The sequence below is a fragment of the Garra rufa genome, unplaced genomic scaffold (genome assembly GCF_049309525.1).
Source record: "Garra rufa unplaced genomic scaffold, GarRuf1.0 hap1_unplaced_001, whole genome shotgun sequence".
NCBI classification, from domain to species: domain Eukaryota; kingdom Metazoa; phylum Chordata; class Actinopteri; order Cypriniformes; family Cyprinidae; genus Garra; species Garra rufa.
The window spans coordinates 19,681,468-19,697,093 of NW_027394276.1; the positions used below are offsets into that span (position 1 = coordinate 19,681,468).

The window sequence follows — 15,626 nt, forward strand, 5'->3', positions numbered from 1 at the left end:
CAGAAAGTGTAATCCAAAGTTTGCAGGTGGTGAATGGAAAGGTGAGCTCTAAAATTAGCAACTCCTCAATCCAACAGTTTGGTGACTGTCCTTTGTTTGTCATGCTGCTCTCTTATACAGTTGTACTTCCTGCTTCCTGTCATGTGTCTAGTCACATGGCAGGCCAACCATCCATTTTTTAAAGACACACACTCACTTAAAATGTTAAGAGTAATAAAATGGCCTAAAAAACATGTAAAACACTTAAAACTCTATAATACATTTAAATGATTGTAATAAATAGAGCGGTAAAACACGTCTTTCTAAAAGCCAGCATATTATATAAATAGTGAAGAAAAGGCAAAAGCTTACAGCACCTGGTATTCCCAGGCGGTCTCCCATCCAAGTACTAAGCAGGCCCGACGCTGCTTAGCTTCCGAGATCAGACGAGATCGGGCGCTCTCAGCGCGGTATGGCCGTAAGCGAGGGCTGCTCCAAAAAGTGGGCTATTTAAAGATCAGCCTCCGTAAAAGCCAGCATATTATATAAATAGTGAAGAAAAGGCAAAAGCTTACAGCACCTGGTATTCCCAGGCGGTCTCCCATCCAAGTACTAAGCAGGCCCGACGCTGCTTAGCTTCCGAGATCAGACGAGATCGGGCGCTCTCAGCGCGGTATGGCCGTAAGCGAGGGCTGCTCCAAAAAGTGGGCTATTTAAAGATCAGCCTCCGTAAAAGCCAGCATATTATATAAATAGTGAAGAAAAGGCAAAAGCTTACAGCACCTGGTATTCCCAGGCGGTCTCCCATCCAAGTGTAACAATCGGCCTTATCAGCCGAGTTACAAGACTAAAATGGGATCAGATTTAACTGTGAGAGATGACTAGTGGTTAAAAGAATGAGACATAAAAGAAGATTGGTTTAAATAGATTTGGTTTATTTACAAGGTTCACATAAAAGACTTTAAAACAACACGATAAAACGAGGTAAACGCTGTTAAAAGAATACAGTTCATTTGTCCATACCCTAAAAACAGTCCAAGAATCCCAGTGTGTTGATAAGTCCAATGTGAGTGTCCACCGGTGTATATACAATCCACAGAAAGTGTAATCCAAAGTTTGCAGGTGGTGAATGGAAAGGTGAGCTCTAAAATTAGCAACTCCTCAATCCAACAGTTTGGTGACTGTCCTTTGTTTGTCATGCTGCTCTCTTATACAGTTGTACTTCCTGCTTCCTGTCATGTGTCTAGTCACATGGCAGGCCAACCATCCATTTTTTATAGACACACACTCACTTAAAATGTTAAGAGTAATAAAATGGCCTAAAAAACATGTAAAACACTTAAAACTCTATAATACATTTAAATGATTGTAATAAATAGAGCGGTAAAACACGTCTTTCTAAAAGCCAGCATATTATATAAATAGTGAAGAAAAGGCAAAAGCTTACAGCACCTGGTATTCCCAGGCGGTCTCCCATCCAAGTACTAAGCAGGCCCGACGCTGCTTAGCTTCCGAGATCAGACGAGATAGGGCGCTCTCAGCGCGGTATGGCCGTAAGCGAGGGCTGCTCCAAAAAGTGGGCTATTTAAAGATCAGCCTCCGTAAAAGCCAGCATATTATATAAATAGTGAAGAAAAGGCAAAAGCTTACAGCACCTGGTAATCCCAGGCGGTCTCCCATCCAAGTGTAACAATCGGCCTTATCAGCCGAGTTACAAGACTAAAATGGGGTCAGATTTAACTGTGAGAGATGACTAGTGGTTAAAAGAATGAGACATAAAAGAAGATTGGTTTAAATAGATTTGGTTTATTTACAAGGTTCACATAAAAGACTTTAAAACAACACGATAAAACGAGGTAAACGCTGTTAAAAGAATACAGTTCATTTGTCCATACCCTAAAAACAGTCCAAGAATCCCAGTGTGTTGATAAGTCCAATGTGAGTGTCCACCGGTGTATATACAATCCACAGAAAGTGTAATCCAAAGTTTGCAGGTGGTGAATGGAAAGGTGAGCTCTAAAATTAGCAACTCCTCAATCCAACAGTTTGGTGACTGTCCTTTGTTTGTCATGCTGCTCTCTTATACAGTTGTACTTCCTGCTTCCTGTCATGTGTCTAGTCACATGGCAGGCCAACCATCCATTTTTTAAAGACACACACTCACTTAAAATGTTAAGAGTAATAAAATGGCCTAAAAAACATGTAAAACACTTAAAACTCTATAATACATTTAAATGATTGTAATAAATAGAGCGGTAAAACACGTCTTTCTAAAAGCCAGCATATTATATAAATAGTGAAGAAAAGGCAAAAGCTTACAGCACCTGGTATTCCCAGGCGGTCTCCCATCCAAGTACTAAGCAGGCCCGACGCTGCTTAGCTTCCGAGATCAGACGAGATCGGGCGCTCTCAGCGCGGTATGGCCGTAAGCGAGGGCTGCTCCAAAAAGTGGGCTATTTAAAGATCAGCCTCCGTAAAAGCCAGCATATTATATAAATAGTGAAGAAAAGGCAAAAGCTTACAGCACCTGGTATTCCCAGGCGGTCTCCCATCCAAGTACTAAGCAGGCCCGACGCTGCTTAGCTTCCGAGATCAGACGAGATCGGGCGCTCTCAGCGCGGTATGGCCGTAAGCGAGGGCTGCTCCAAAAAGTGGGCTATTTAAAGATCAGCCTCCGTAAAAGCCAGCATATTATATAAATAGTGAAGAAAAGGCAAAAGCTTACAGCACCTGGTATTCCCAGGCGGTCTCCCATCCAAGTGTAACAATCGGCCTTATCAGTCGAGTTACAAGACTAAAATGGGATCAGATTTAACTGTGAGAGATGACTAGTGGTTAAAAGAATGAGACATAAAAGAAGATTGGTTTAAATAGATTTGGTTTATTTACAAGGTTCACATAAAAGACTTTAAAACAACACGATAAAACGAGGTAAACGCTGTTAAAAGAATACAGTTCATTTGTCCATACCCTAAAAACAGTCCAAGAATCCCAGTGTGTTGATAAGTCCAATGTGAGTGTCCACCGGTGTATATACAATCCACAGAAAGTGTAATCCAAAGTTTGCAGGTGGTGAATGGAAAGGTGAGCTCTAAAATTAGCAACTCCTCAATCCAACAGTTTGGTGACTGTCCTTTGTTTGTCATGCTGCTCTCTTATACAGTTGTACTTCCTGCTTCCTGTCATGTGTCTAGTCACATGGCAGGCCAACCATCCATTTTTTAAAGACACACACTCACTTAAAATGTTAAGAGTAATAAAATGGCCTAAAAAACATGTAAAACACTTAAAACTCTATAATACATTTAAATGATTGTAATAAATAGAGCGGTAAAACACGTCTTTCTAAAAGCCAGCATATTATATAAATAGTGAAGAAAAGGCAAAAGCTTACAGCACCTGGTATTCCCAGGCGGTCTCCCATCCAAGTACTAAGCAGGCCCGACGCTGCTTAGCTTCCGAGATCAGACGAGATCGGGCGCTCTCAGCGCGGTATGGCCGTAAGCGAGGGCTGCTCCAAAAAGTGGGCTATTTAAAGATCAGCCTCCGTAAAAGCCAGCATATTATATAAATAGTGAAGAAAAGGCAAAAGCTTACAGCACCTGGTAATCCCAGGCGGTCTCCCATCCAAGTGTAACAATCGGCCTTATCAGCCGAGTTACAAGACTAAAATGGGGTCAGATTTAACTGTGAGAGATGACTAGTGGTTAAAAGAATGAGACATAAAAGAAGATTGGTTTAAATAGATTTGGTTTATTTACAAGGTTCACATAAAAGACTTTAAAACAACACGATAAAACGAGGTAAACGCTGTTAAAAGAATACAGTTCATTTGTCCATACCCTAAAAACAGTCCAAGAATCCCAGTGTGTTGATAAGTCCAATGTGAGTGTCCACCGGTGTATATACAATCCACAGAAAGTGTAATCCAAAGTTTGCAGGTGGTGAATGGAAAGGTGAGCTCTAAAATTAGCAACTCCTCAATCCAACAGTTTGGTGACTGTCCTTTGTTTGTCATGCTGCTCTCTTATACAGTTGTACTTCCTGCTTCCTGTCATGTGTCTAGTCACATGGCAGGCCAACCATCCATTTTTTAAAGACACACACTCACTTAAAATGTTAAGAGTAATAAAATGGCCTAAAAAACATGTAAAACACTTAAAACTCTATAATACATTTAAATGATTGTAATAAATAGAGCGGTAAAACACGTCTTTCTAAAAGCCAGCATATTATATAAATAGTGAAGAAAAGGCAAAAGCTTACAGCACCTGGTATTCCCAGGCGGTCTCCCATCCAAGTACTAAGCAGGCCCGACGCTGCTTAGCTTCCGAGATCAGACGAGATCGGGCGCTCTCAGCGCGGTATGGCCGTAAGCGAGGGCTGCTCCAAAAAGTGGGCTATTTAAAGATCAGCCTCCGTAAAAGCCAGCATATTATATAAATAGTGAAGAAAAGGCAAAAGCTTACAGCACCTGGTATTCCCAGGCGGTCTCCCATCCAAGTACTAAGCAGGCCCGACGCTGCTTAGCTTCCGAGATCAGACGAGATCGGGCGCTCTCAGCGCGGTATGGCCGTAAGCGAGGGCTGCTCCAAAAAGTGGGCTATTTAAAGATCAGCCTCCGTAAAAGCCAGCATATTATATAAATAGTGAAGAAAAGGCAAAAGCTTACAGCACCTGGTATTCCCAGGCGGTCTCCCATCCAAGTGTAACAATCGGCCTTATCAGCCGAGTTACAAGACTAAAATGGGATCAGATTTAACTGTGAGAGATGACTAGTGGTTAAAAGAATGAGACATAAAAGAAGATTGGTTTAAATAGATTTGGTTTATTTACAAGGTTCACATAAAAGACTTTAAAACAACACGATAAAACGAGGTAAACGCTGTTAAAAGAATACAGTTCATTTGTCCATACCCTAAAAACAGTCCAAGAATCCCAGTGTGTTGATAAGTCCAATGTGAGTGTCCACCGGTGTATATACAATCCACAGAAAGTGTAATCCAAAGTTTGCAGGTGGTGAATGGAAAGGTGAGCTCTAAAATTAGCAACTCCTCAATCCAACAGTTTGGTGACTGTCCTTTGTTTGTCATGCTGCTCTCTTATACAGTTGTACTTCCTGCTTCCTGTCATGTGTCTAGTCACATGGCAGGCCAACCATCCATTTTTTATAGACACACACTCACTTAAAATGTTAAGAGTAATAAAATGGCCTAAAAAACATGTAAAACACTTAAAACTCTATAATACATTTAAATGATTGTAATAAATAGAGCGGTAAAACACGTCTTTCTAAAAGCCAGCATATTATATAAATAGTGAAGAAAAGGCAAAAGCTTACAGCACCTGGTATTCCCAGGCGGTCTCCCATCCAAGTACTAAGCAGGCCCGACGCTGCTTAGCTTCCGAGATCAGACGAGATAGGGCGCTCTCAGCGCAGTATGGCCGTAAGCGAGGGCTGCTCCAAAAAGTGGGCTATTTAAAGATCAGCCTCCGTAAAAGCCAGCATATTATATAAATAGTGAAGAAAAGGCAAAAGCTTACAGCACCTGGTAATCCCAGGCGGTCTCCCATCCAAGTGTAACAATCGGCCTTATCAGCCGAGTTACAAGACTAAAATGGGGTCAGATTTAACTGTGAGAGATGACTAGTGGTTAAAAGAATGAGACATAAAAGAAGATTGGTTTAAATAGATTTGGTTTATTTACAAGGTTCACATAAAAGACTTTAAAACAACACGATAAAACGAGGTAAACGCTGTTAAAAGAATACAGTTCATTTGTCCATACCCTAAAAACAGTCCAAGAATCCCAGTGTGTTGATAAGTCCAATGTGAGTGTCCACCGGTGTATATACAATCCACAGAAAGTGTAATCCAAAGTTTGCAGGTGGTGAATGGAAAGGTGAGCTCTAAAATTAGCAACTCCTCAATCCAACAGTTTGGTGACTGTCCTTTGTTTGTCATGCTGCTCTCTTATACAGTTGTACTTCCTGCTTCCTGTCATGTGTCTAGTCACATGGCAGGCCAACCATCCATTTTTTAAAGACACACACTCACTTAAAATGTTAAGAGTAATAAAATGGCCTAAAAAACATGTAAAACACTTAAAACTCTATAATACATTTAAATGATTGTAATAAATAGAGCGGTAAAACACGTCTTTCTAAAAGCCAGCATATTATATAAATAGTGAAGAAAAGGCAAAAGCTTACAGCACCTGGTATTCCCAGGCGGTCTCCCATCCAAGTACTAAGCAGGCCCGACGCTGCTTAGCTTCCGAGATCAGACGAGATCGGGCGCTCTCAGCGCGGTATGGCCGTAAGCGAGGGCTGCTCCAAAAAGTGGGCTATTTAAAGATCAGCCTCCGTAAAAGCCAGCATATTATATAAATAGTGAAGAAAAGGCAAAAGCTTACAGCACCTGGTATTCCCAGGCGGTCTCCCATCCAAGTACTAAGCAGGCCCGACGCTGCTTAGCTTCCGAGATCAGACGAGATCGGGCGCTCTCAGCGCGGTATGGCCGTAAGCGAGGGCTGCTCCAAAAAGTGGGCTATTTAAAGATCAGCCTCCGTAAAAGCCAGCATATTATATAAATAGTGAAGAAAAGGCAAAAGCTTACAGCACCTGGTATTCCCAGGCGGTCTCCCATCCAAGTGTAACAATCGGCCTTATCAGTCGAGTTACAAGACTAAAATGGGATCAGATTTAACTGTGAGAGATGACTAGTGGTTAAAAGAATGAGACATAAAAGAAGATTGGTTTAAATAGATTTGGTTTATTTACAAGGTTCACATAAAAGACTTTAAAACAACACGATAAAACGAGGTAAACGCTGTTAAAAGAATACAGTTCATTTGTCCATACCCTAAAAACAGTCCAAGAATCCCAGTGTGTTGATAAGTCCAATGTGAGTGTCCACCGGTGTATATACAATCCACAGAAAGTGTAATCCAAAGTTTGCAGGTGGTGAATGGAAAGGTGAGCTCTAAAATTAGCAACTCCTCAATCCAACAGTTTGGTGACTGTCCTTTGTTTGTCATGCTGCTCTCTTATACAGTTGTACTTCCTGCTTCCTGTCATGTGTCTAGTCACATGGCAGGCCAACCATCCATTTTTTAAAGACACACACTCACTTAAAATGTTAAGAGTAATAAAATGGCCTAAAAAACATGTAAAACACTTAAAACTCTATAATACATTTAAATGATTGTAATAAATAGAGCGGTAAAACACGTCTTTCTAAAAGCCAGCATATTATATAAATAGTGAAGAAAAGGCAAAAGCTTACAGCACCTGGTATTCCCAGGCGGTCTCCCATCCAAGTACTAAGCAGGCCCGACGCTGCTTAGCTTCCGAGATCAGACGAGATCGGGCGCTCTCAGCGCGGTATGGCCGTAAGCGAGGGCTGCTCCAAAAAGTGGGCTATTTAAAGATCAGCCTCCGTAAAAGCCAGCATATTATATAAATAGTGAAGAAAAGGCAAAAGCTTACAGCACCTGGTAATCCCAGGCGGTCTCCCATCCAAGTGTAACAATCGGCCTTATCAGCCGAGTTACAAGACTAAAATGGGGTCAGATTTAACTGTGAGAGATGACTAGTGGTTAAAAGAATGAGACATAAAAGAAGATTGGTTTAAATAGATTTGGTTTATTTACAAGGTTCACATAAAAGACTTTAAAACAACACGATAAAACGAGGTAAACGCTGTTAAAAGAATACAGTTCATTTGTCCATACCCTAAAAACAGTCCAAGAATCCCAGTGTGTTGATAAGTCCAATGTGAGTGTCCACCGGTGTATATACAATCCACAGAAAGTGTAATCCAAAGTTTGCAGGTGGTGAATGGAAAGGTGAGCTCTAAAATTAGCAACTCCTCAATCCAACAGTTTGGTGACTGTCCTTTGTTTGTCATGCTGCTCTCTTATACAGTTGTACTTCCTGCTTCCTGTCATGTGTCTAGTCACATGGCAGGCCAACCATCCATTTTTTAAAGACACACACTCACTTAAAATGTTAAGAGTAATAAAATGGCCTAAAAAACATGTAAAACACTTAAAACTCTATAATACATTTAAATGATTGTAATAAATAGAGCGGTAAAACACGTCTTTCTAAAAGCCAGCATATTATATAAATAGTGAAGAAAAGGCAAAAGCTTACAGCACCTGGTATTCCCAGGCGGTCTCCCATCCAAGTACTAAGCAGGCCCGACGCTGCTTAGCTTCCGAGATCAGACGAGATCGGGCGCTCTCAGCGCGGTATGGCCGTAAGCGAGGGCTGCTCCAAAAAGTGGGCTATTTAAAGATCAGCCTCCGTAAAAGCCAGCATATTATATAAATAGTGAAGAAAAGGCAAAAGCTTACAGCACCTGGTATTCCCAGGCGGTCTCCCATCCAAGTACTAAGCAGGCCCGACGCTGCTTAGCTTCCGAGATCAGACGAGATCGGGCGCTCTCAGCGCGGTATGGCCGTAAGCGAGGGCTGCTCCAAAAAGTGGGCTATTTAAAGATCAGCCTCCGTAAAAGCCAGCATATTATATAAATAGTGAAGAAAAGGCAAAAGCTTACAGCACCTGGTATTCCCAGGCGGTCTCCCATCCAAGTGTAACAATCGGCCTTATCAGCCGAGTTACAAGACTAAAATGGGATCAGATTTAACTGTGAGAGATGACTAGTGGTTAAAAGAATGAGACATAAAAGAAGATTGGTTTAAATAGATTTGGTTTATTTACAAGGTTCACATAAAAGACTTTAAAACAACACGATAAAACGAGGTAAACGCTGTTAAAAGAATACAGTTCATTTGTCCATACCCTAAAAACAGTCCAAGAATCCCAGTGTGTTGATAAGTCCAATGTGAGTGTCCACCGGTGTATATACAATCCACAGAAAGTGTAATCCAAAGTTTGCAGGTGGTGAATGGAAAGGTGAGCTCTAAAATTAGCAACTCCTCAATCCAACAGTTTGGTGACTGTCCTTTGTTTGTCATGCTGCTCTCTTATACAGTTGTACTTCCTGCTTCCTGTCATGTGTCTAGTCACATGGCAGGCCAACCATCCATTTTTTATAGACACACACTCACTTAAAATGTTAAGAGTAATAAAATGGCCTAAAAAACATGTAAAACACTTAAAACTCTATAATACATTTAAATGATTGTAATAAATAGAGCGGTAAAACACGTCTTTCTAAAAGCCAGCATATTATATAAATAGTGAAGAAAAGGCAAAAGCTTACAGCACCTGGTATTCCCAGGCGGTCTCCCATCCAAGTACTAAGCAGGCCCGACGCTGCTTAGCTTCCGAGATCAGACGAGATAGGGCGCTCTCAGCGCAGTATGGCCGTAAGCGAGGGCTGCTCCAAAAAGTGGGCTATTTAAAGATCAGCCTCCGTAAAAGCCAGCATATTATATAAATAGTGAAGAAAAGGCAAAAGCTTACAGCACCTGGTAATCCCAGGCGGTCTCCCATCCAAGTGTAACAATCGGCCTTATCAGCCGAGTTACAAGACTAAAATGGGGTCAGATTTAACTGTGAGAGATGACTAGTGGTTAAAAGAATGAGACATAAAAGAAGATTGGTTTAAATAGATTTGGTTTATTTACAAGGTTCACATAAAAGACTTTAAAACAACACGATAAAACGAGGTAAACGCTGTTAAAAGAATACAGTTCATTTGTCCATACCCTAAAAACAGTCCAAGAATCCCAGTGTGTTGATAAGTCCAATGTGAGTGTCCACCGGTGTATATACAATCCACAGAAAGTGTAATCCAAAGTTTGCAGGTGGTGAATGGAAAGGTGAGCTCTAAAATTAGCAACTCCTCAATCCAACAGTTTGGTGACTGTCCTTTGTTTGTCATGCTGCTCTCTTATACAGTTGTACTTCCTGCTTCCTGTCATGTGTCTAGTCACATGGCAGGCCAACCATCCATTTTTTAAAGACACACACTCACTTAAAATGTTAAGAGTAATAAAATGGCCTAAAAAACATGTAAAACACTTAAAACTCTATAATACATTTAAATGATTGTAATAAATAGAGCGGTAAAACACGTCTTTCTAAAAGCCAGCATATTATATAAATAGTGAAGAAAAGGCAAAAGCTTACAGCACCTGGTATTCCCAGGCGGTCTCCCATCCAAGTACTAAGCAGGCCCGACGCTGCTTAGCTTCCGAGATCAGACGAGATCGGGCGCTCTCAGCGCGGTATGGCCGTAAGCGAGGGCTGCTCCAAAAAGTGGGCTATTTAAAGATCAGCCTCCGTAAAAGCCAGCATATTATATAAATAGTGAAGAAAAGGCAAAAGCTTACAGCACCTGGTAATCCCAGGCGGTCTCCCATCCAAGTGTAACAATCGGCCTTATCAGCCGAGTTACAAGACTAAAATGGGGTCAGATTTAACTGTGAGAGATGACTAGTGGTTAAAAGAATGAGACATAAAAGAAGATTGGTTTAAATAGATTTGGTTTATTTACAAGGTTCACATAAAAGACTTTAAAACAACACGATAAAACGAGGTAAACGCTGTTAAAAGAATACAGTTCATTTGTCCATACCCTAAAAACAGTCCAAGAATCCCAGTGTGTTGATAAGTCCAATGTGAGTGTCCACCGGTGTATATACAATCCACAGAAAGTGTAATCCAAAGTTTGCAGGTGGTGAATGGAAAGGTGAGCTCTAAAATTAGCAACTCCTCAATCCAACAGTTTGGTGACTGTCCTTTGTTTGTCATGCTGCTCTCTTATACAGTTGTACTTCCTGCTTCCTGTCATGTGTCTAGTCACATGGCAGGCCAACCATCCATTTTTTAAAGACACACACTCACTTAAAATGTTAAGAGTAATAAAATGGCCTAAAAAACATGTAAAACACTTAAAACTCTATAATACATTTAAATGATTGTAATAAATAGAGCGGTAAAACACGTCTTTCTAAAAGCCAGCATATTATATAAATAGTGAAGAAAAGGCAAAAGCTTACAGCACCTGGTATTCCCAGGCGGTCTCCCATCCAAGTACTAAGCAGGCCCGACGCTGCTTAGCTTCCGAGATCAGACGAGATCGGGCGCTCTCAGCGCGGTATGGCCGTAAGCGAGGGCTGCTCCAAAAAGTGGGCTATTTAAAGATCAGCCTCCGTAAAGCCAGCATATTATATAAATAGTGAAGAAAAGGCAAAAGCTTACAGCACCTGGTATTCCCAGGCGGTCTCCCATCCAAGTACTAAGCAGGCCCGACGCTGCTTAGCTTCCGAGATCAGACGAGATCGGGCGCTCTCAGCGCGGTATGGCCGTAAGCGAGGGCTGCTCCAAAAAGTGGGCTATTTAAAGATCAGCCTCCGTGAAAGCCAGCATATTATATAAATAGTGAAGAAAAGGCAAAAGCTTACAGCACCTGGTAATCCCAGGCGGTCTCCCATCCAAGTGTAACAATCGGCCTTATCAGCCGAGTTACAAGACTAAAATGGGGTCAGATTTAACTGTGAGAGATGACTAGTGGTTAAAAGAATGAGACATAAAAGAAGATTGGTTTAAATAGATTTGGTTTATTTACAAGGTTCACATAAAAGACTTTAAAACAACACGATAAAACGAGGTAAACGCTGTTAAAAGAATACAGTTCATTTGTCCATACCCTAAAAACAGTCCAAGAATCCCAGTGTGTTGATAAGTCCAATGTGAGTGTCCACCGGTGTATATACAATCCACAGAAAGTGTAATCCAAAGTTTGCAGGTGGTGAATGGAAAGGTGAGCTCTAAAATTAGCAACTCCTCAATCCAACAGTTTGGTGACTGTCCTTTGTTTGTCATGCTGCTCTCTTATACAGTTGTACTTCCTGCTTCCTGTCATGTGTCTAGTCACATGGCAGGCCAACCATCCATTTTTTAAAGACGCACACTCACTTAAAATGTTAAGAGTAATAAAATGGCCTAAAAAACATGTAAAACACTTAAAACTCTATAATACATTTAAATGATTGTAATAAATAGAGCGGTAAAACACGTCTTTCTAAAAGCCAGCATATTATATAAATAGTGAAGAAAAGGCAAAAGCTTACAGCACCTGGTATTCCCAGGCGGTCTCCCATCCAAGTACTAAGCAGGCCCGACGCTGCTTAGCTTCCGAGATCAGACGAGATCGGGCGCTCTCAGCGCGGTATGGCCGTAAGCGAGGGCTGCTCCAAAAAGTGGGCTATTTAAAGATCAGCCTCCGTAAAAGCCAGCATATTATATAAATAGTGAAGAAAAGGCAAAAGCTTACAGCACCTGGTATTCCCAGGCGGTCTCCCATCCAAGTGTAACAATCGGCCTTATCAGCCGAGTTACAAGACTAAAATGGGATCAGATTTAACTGTGAGAGATGACTAGTGGTTAAAAGAATGAGACATAAAAGAAGATTGGTTTAAATAGATTTGGTTTATTTACAAGGTTCACATAAAAGACTTTAAAACAACACGATAAAACGAGGTAAACGCTGTTAAAAGAATACAGTTCATTTGTCCATACCCTAAAAACAGTCCAAGAATCCCAGTGTGTTGATAAGTCCAATGTGAGTGTCCACCGGTGTATATACAATCCACAGAAAGTGTAATCCAAAGTTTGCAGGTGGTGAATGGAAAGGTGAGCTCTAAAATTAGCAACTCCTCAATCCAACAGTTTGGTGACTGTCCTTTGTTTGTCATGCTGCTCTCTTATACAGTTGTACTTCCTGCTTCCTGTCATGTGTCTAGTCACATGGCAGGCCAACCATCCATTTTTTAAAGACACACACTCACTTAAAATGTTAAGAGTAATAAAATGGCCTAAAAAACATGTAAAACACTTAAAACTCTATAATACATTTAAATGATTGTAATAAATAGAGCGGTAAAACACGTCTTTCTAAAAGCCAGCATATTATATAAATAGTGAAGAAAAGGCAAAAGCTTACAGCACCTGGTATTCCCAGGCGGTCTCCCATCCAAGTACTAAGCAGGCCCGACGCTGCTTAGCTTCCGAGATCAGACGAGATCGGGCGCTCTCAGCGCGGTATGGCCGTAAGCGAGGGCTGCTCCAAAAAGTGGGCTATTTAAAGATCAGCCTCCGTAAAGCCAGCATATTATATAAATAGTGAAGAAAAGGCAAAAGCTTACAGCACCTGGTATTCCCAGGCGGTCTCCCATCCAAGTACTAAGCAGGCCCGACGCTGCTTAGCTTCCGAGATCAGACGAGATCGGGCGCTCTCAGCGCGGTATGGCCGTAAGCGAGGGCTGCTCCAAAAAGTGGGCTATTTAAAGATCAGCCTCCGTGAAAGCCAGCATATTATATAAATAGTGAAGAAAAGGCAAAAGCTTACAGCACCTGGTAATCCCAGGCGGTCTCCCATCCAAGTGTAACAATCGGCCTTATCAGCCGAGTTACAAGACTAAAATGGGGTCAGATTTAACTGTGAGAGATGACTAGTGGTTAAAAGAATGAGACATAAAAGAAGATTGGTTTAAATAGATTTGGTTTATTTACAAGGTTCACATAAAAGACTTTAAAACAACACGATAAAACGAGGTAAACGCTGTTAAAAGAATACAGTTCATTTGTCCATACCCTAAAAACAGTCCAAGAATCCCAGTGTGTTGATAAGTCCAATGTGAGTGTCCACCGGTGTATATACAATCCACAGAAAGTGTAATCCAAAGTTTGCAGGTGGTGAATGGAAAGGTGAGCTCTAAAATTAGCAACTCCTCAATCCAACAGTTTGGTGACTGTCCTTTGTTTGTCATGCTGCTCTCTTATACAGTTGTACTTCCTGCTTCCTGTCATGTGTCTAGTCACATGGCAGGCCAACCATCCATTTTTTAAAGACGCACACTCACTTAAAATGTTAAGAGTAATAAAATGGCCTAAAAAACATGTAAAACACTTAAAACTCTATAATACATTTAAATGATTGTAATAAATAGAGCGGTAAAACACGTCTTTCTAAAAGCCAGCATATTATATAAATAGTGAAGAAAAGGCAAAAGCTTACAGCACCTGGTATTCCCAGGCGGTCTCCCATCCAAGTACTAAGCAGGCCCGACGCTGCTTAGCTTCCGAGATCAGACGAGATCGGGCGCTCTCAGCGCGGTATGGCCGTAAGCGAGGGCTGCTCCAAAAAGTGGGCTATTTAAAGATCAGCCTCCGTAAAAGCCAGCATATTATATAAATAGTGAAGAAAAGGCAAAAGCTTACAGCACCTGGTAATCCCAGGCGGTCTCCCATCCAAGTGTAACAATCGGCCTTATCAGCCGAGTTACAAGACTAAAATGGGGTCAGATTTAACTGTGAGAGATGACTAGTGGTTAAAAGAATGAGACATAAAAGAAGATTGGTTTAAATAGATTTGGTTTATTTACAAGGTTCACATAAAAGACTTTAAAACAACACGATAAAACGAGGTAAACGCTGTTAAAAGAATACAGTTCATTTGTCCATACCCTAAAAACAGTCCAAGAATCCCAGTGTGTTGATAAGTCCAATGTGAGTGTCCACCGGTGTATATACAATCCACAGAAAGTGTAATCCAAAGTTTGCAGGTGGTGAATGGAAAGGTGAGCTCTAAAATTAGCAACTCCTCAATCCAACAGTTTGGTGACTGTCCTTTGTTTGTCATGCTGCTCTCTTATACAGTTGTACTTCCTGCTTCCTGTCATGTGTCTAGTCACATGGCAGGCCAACCATCCATTTTTTAAAGACGCACACTCACTTAAAATGTTAAGAGTAATAAAATGGCCTAAAAAACATGTAAAACACTTAAAACTCTATAATACATTTAAATGATTGTAATAAATAGAGCGGTAAAACACGTCTTTCTAAAAGCCAGCATATTATATAAATAGTGAAGAAAAGGCAAAAGCTTACAGCACCTGGTATTCCCAGGCGGTCTCCCATCCAAGTACTAAGCAGGCCCGACGCTGCTTAGCTTCCGAGATCAGACGAGATCGGGCGCTCTCAGCGCGGTATGGCCGTAAGCGAGGGCTGCTCCAAAAAGTGGGCTATTTAAAGATCAGCCTCCGTAAAAGCCAGCATATTATATAAATAGTGAAGAAAAGGCAAAAGCTTACAGCACCTGGTAATCCCAGGCGGTCTCCCATCCAAGTGTAACAATCGGCCTTATCAGCCGAGTTACAAGACTAAAATGGGGTCAGATTTAACTGTGAGAGATGACTAGTGGTTAAAAGAATGAGACATAAAAGAAGATTGGTTTAAATAGATTTGGTTTATTTACAAGGTTCACATAAAAGACTTTAAAACAACACGATAAAACGAGGTAAACGCTGTTAAAAGAATACAGTTCATTTGTCCATACCCTAAAAACAGTCCAAGAATCCCAGTGTGTTGATAAGTCCAATGTGAGTGTCCACCGGTGTATATACAATCCACAGAAAGTGTAATCCAAAGTTTGCAGGTGGTGAATGGAAAGGTGAGCTCTAAAATTAGCAACTCCTCAATCCAACAGTTTGGTGACTGTCCTTTGTTTGTCATGCTGCTCTCTTATACAGTTGTACTTCCTGCTTCCTGTCATGTGTCTAGTCACATGGCAGGCCAACCATCCATTTTTTAAAGACACACACTCACTTAAAATGTTAAGAGTAATAAAATGGCCTAAAAAACATGTAAAACACTTAAAACTCTAT

General features: G+C 41.1%; 23 non-coding genes across 23 annotated transcripts; all 23 read right to left on the reverse strand.

Moving 5' to 3' along the window:
- Positions 1 to 344: 344 nt before the first annotated feature.
- Positions 345 to 463, reverse strand: LOC141304126 (5S ribosomal RNA). Its single transcript, XR_012344091.1, has one exon. It is a non-coding gene; the product is annotated as a 5S ribosomal RNA (ribosomal RNA).
- An 84-nt stretch (positions 464 to 547) lies between these two features.
- LOC141304127 (5S ribosomal RNA) lies at positions 548 to 666 on the reverse strand. The gene has a single exon (XR_012344092.1). It is a non-coding gene; the product is annotated as a 5S ribosomal RNA (ribosomal RNA).
- Positions 667 to 1,419: 753 nt separating this feature from the next.
- Positions 1,420 to 1,538, reverse strand: LOC141303556 (5S ribosomal RNA). The gene has a single exon (XR_012343537.1). It is a non-coding gene; the product is annotated as a 5S ribosomal RNA (ribosomal RNA).
- A 753-nt stretch (positions 1,539 to 2,291) lies between these two features.
- On the reverse strand, positions 2,292 to 2,410 carry LOC141304128 (5S ribosomal RNA). The gene has a single exon (XR_012344094.1). It is a non-coding gene; the product is annotated as a 5S ribosomal RNA (ribosomal RNA).
- An 84-nt stretch (positions 2,411 to 2,494) lies between these two features.
- Positions 2,495 to 2,613, reverse strand: LOC141304129 (5S ribosomal RNA). Its single transcript, XR_012344095.1, has one exon. It is a non-coding gene; the product is annotated as a 5S ribosomal RNA (ribosomal RNA).
- Positions 2,614 to 3,366: 753 nt separating this feature from the next.
- Positions 3,367 to 3,485, reverse strand: LOC141304131 (5S ribosomal RNA). The gene has a single exon (XR_012344097.1). It is a non-coding gene; the product is annotated as a 5S ribosomal RNA (ribosomal RNA).
- A 753-nt stretch (positions 3,486 to 4,238) lies between these two features.
- Positions 4,239 to 4,357, reverse strand: LOC141304132 (5S ribosomal RNA). The gene has a single exon (XR_012344098.1). It is a non-coding gene; the product is annotated as a 5S ribosomal RNA (ribosomal RNA).
- An 84-nt stretch (positions 4,358 to 4,441) lies between these two features.
- LOC141304134 (5S ribosomal RNA) lies at positions 4,442 to 4,560 on the reverse strand. Its single transcript, XR_012344099.1, has one exon. It is a non-coding gene; the product is annotated as a 5S ribosomal RNA (ribosomal RNA).
- Positions 4,561 to 5,313: 753 nt separating this feature from the next.
- LOC141303621 (5S ribosomal RNA) lies at positions 5,314 to 5,432 on the reverse strand. The gene has a single exon (XR_012343601.1). It is a non-coding gene; the product is annotated as a 5S ribosomal RNA (ribosomal RNA).
- Positions 5,433 to 6,185: 753 nt separating this feature from the next.
- Positions 6,186 to 6,304, reverse strand: LOC141304135 (5S ribosomal RNA). The gene has a single exon (XR_012344100.1). It is a non-coding gene; the product is annotated as a 5S ribosomal RNA (ribosomal RNA).
- An 84-nt stretch (positions 6,305 to 6,388) lies between these two features.
- Positions 6,389 to 6,507, reverse strand: LOC141304136 (5S ribosomal RNA). The gene has a single exon (XR_012344101.1). It is a non-coding gene; the product is annotated as a 5S ribosomal RNA (ribosomal RNA).
- A 753-nt stretch (positions 6,508 to 7,260) lies between these two features.
- Positions 7,261 to 7,379, reverse strand: LOC141304138 (5S ribosomal RNA). Its single transcript, XR_012344103.1, has one exon. It is a non-coding gene; the product is annotated as a 5S ribosomal RNA (ribosomal RNA).
- Positions 7,380 to 8,132: 753 nt separating this feature from the next.
- Positions 8,133 to 8,251, reverse strand: LOC141304139 (5S ribosomal RNA). Its single transcript, XR_012344105.1, has one exon. It is a non-coding gene; the product is annotated as a 5S ribosomal RNA (ribosomal RNA).
- Positions 8,252 to 8,335: 84 nt separating this feature from the next.
- Positions 8,336 to 8,454, reverse strand: LOC141304140 (5S ribosomal RNA). The gene has a single exon (XR_012344106.1). It is a non-coding gene; the product is annotated as a 5S ribosomal RNA (ribosomal RNA).
- A 753-nt stretch (positions 8,455 to 9,207) lies between these two features.
- On the reverse strand, positions 9,208 to 9,326 carry LOC141303622 (5S ribosomal RNA). The gene has a single exon (XR_012343602.1). It is a non-coding gene; the product is annotated as a 5S ribosomal RNA (ribosomal RNA).
- Positions 9,327 to 10,079: 753 nt separating this feature from the next.
- LOC141304141 (5S ribosomal RNA) lies at positions 10,080 to 10,198 on the reverse strand. Its single transcript, XR_012344107.1, has one exon. It is a non-coding gene; the product is annotated as a 5S ribosomal RNA (ribosomal RNA).
- Positions 10,199 to 10,951: 753 nt separating this feature from the next.
- LOC141304142 (5S ribosomal RNA) lies at positions 10,952 to 11,070 on the reverse strand. Its single transcript, XR_012344108.1, has one exon. It is a non-coding gene; the product is annotated as a 5S ribosomal RNA (ribosomal RNA).
- Positions 11,071 to 11,153: 83 nt separating this feature from the next.
- On the reverse strand, positions 11,154 to 11,272 carry LOC141304143 (5S ribosomal RNA). Its single transcript, XR_012344109.1, has one exon. It is a non-coding gene; the product is annotated as a 5S ribosomal RNA (ribosomal RNA).
- Positions 11,273 to 12,025: 753 nt separating this feature from the next.
- LOC141304145 (5S ribosomal RNA) lies at positions 12,026 to 12,144 on the reverse strand. The gene has a single exon (XR_012344110.1). It is a non-coding gene; the product is annotated as a 5S ribosomal RNA (ribosomal RNA).
- Positions 12,145 to 12,897: 753 nt separating this feature from the next.
- Positions 12,898 to 13,016, reverse strand: LOC141304146 (5S ribosomal RNA). The gene has a single exon (XR_012344111.1). It is a non-coding gene; the product is annotated as a 5S ribosomal RNA (ribosomal RNA).
- Positions 13,017 to 13,099: 83 nt separating this feature from the next.
- On the reverse strand, positions 13,100 to 13,218 carry LOC141304147 (5S ribosomal RNA). The gene has a single exon (XR_012344112.1). It is a non-coding gene; the product is annotated as a 5S ribosomal RNA (ribosomal RNA).
- A 753-nt stretch (positions 13,219 to 13,971) lies between these two features.
- Positions 13,972 to 14,090, reverse strand: LOC141304148 (5S ribosomal RNA). The gene has a single exon (XR_012344113.1). It is a non-coding gene; the product is annotated as a 5S ribosomal RNA (ribosomal RNA).
- Positions 14,091 to 14,843: 753 nt separating this feature from the next.
- LOC141304150 (5S ribosomal RNA) lies at positions 14,844 to 14,962 on the reverse strand. The gene has a single exon (XR_012344116.1). It is a non-coding gene; the product is annotated as a 5S ribosomal RNA (ribosomal RNA).
- Positions 14,963 to 15,626: the final 664 nt, after the last annotated feature.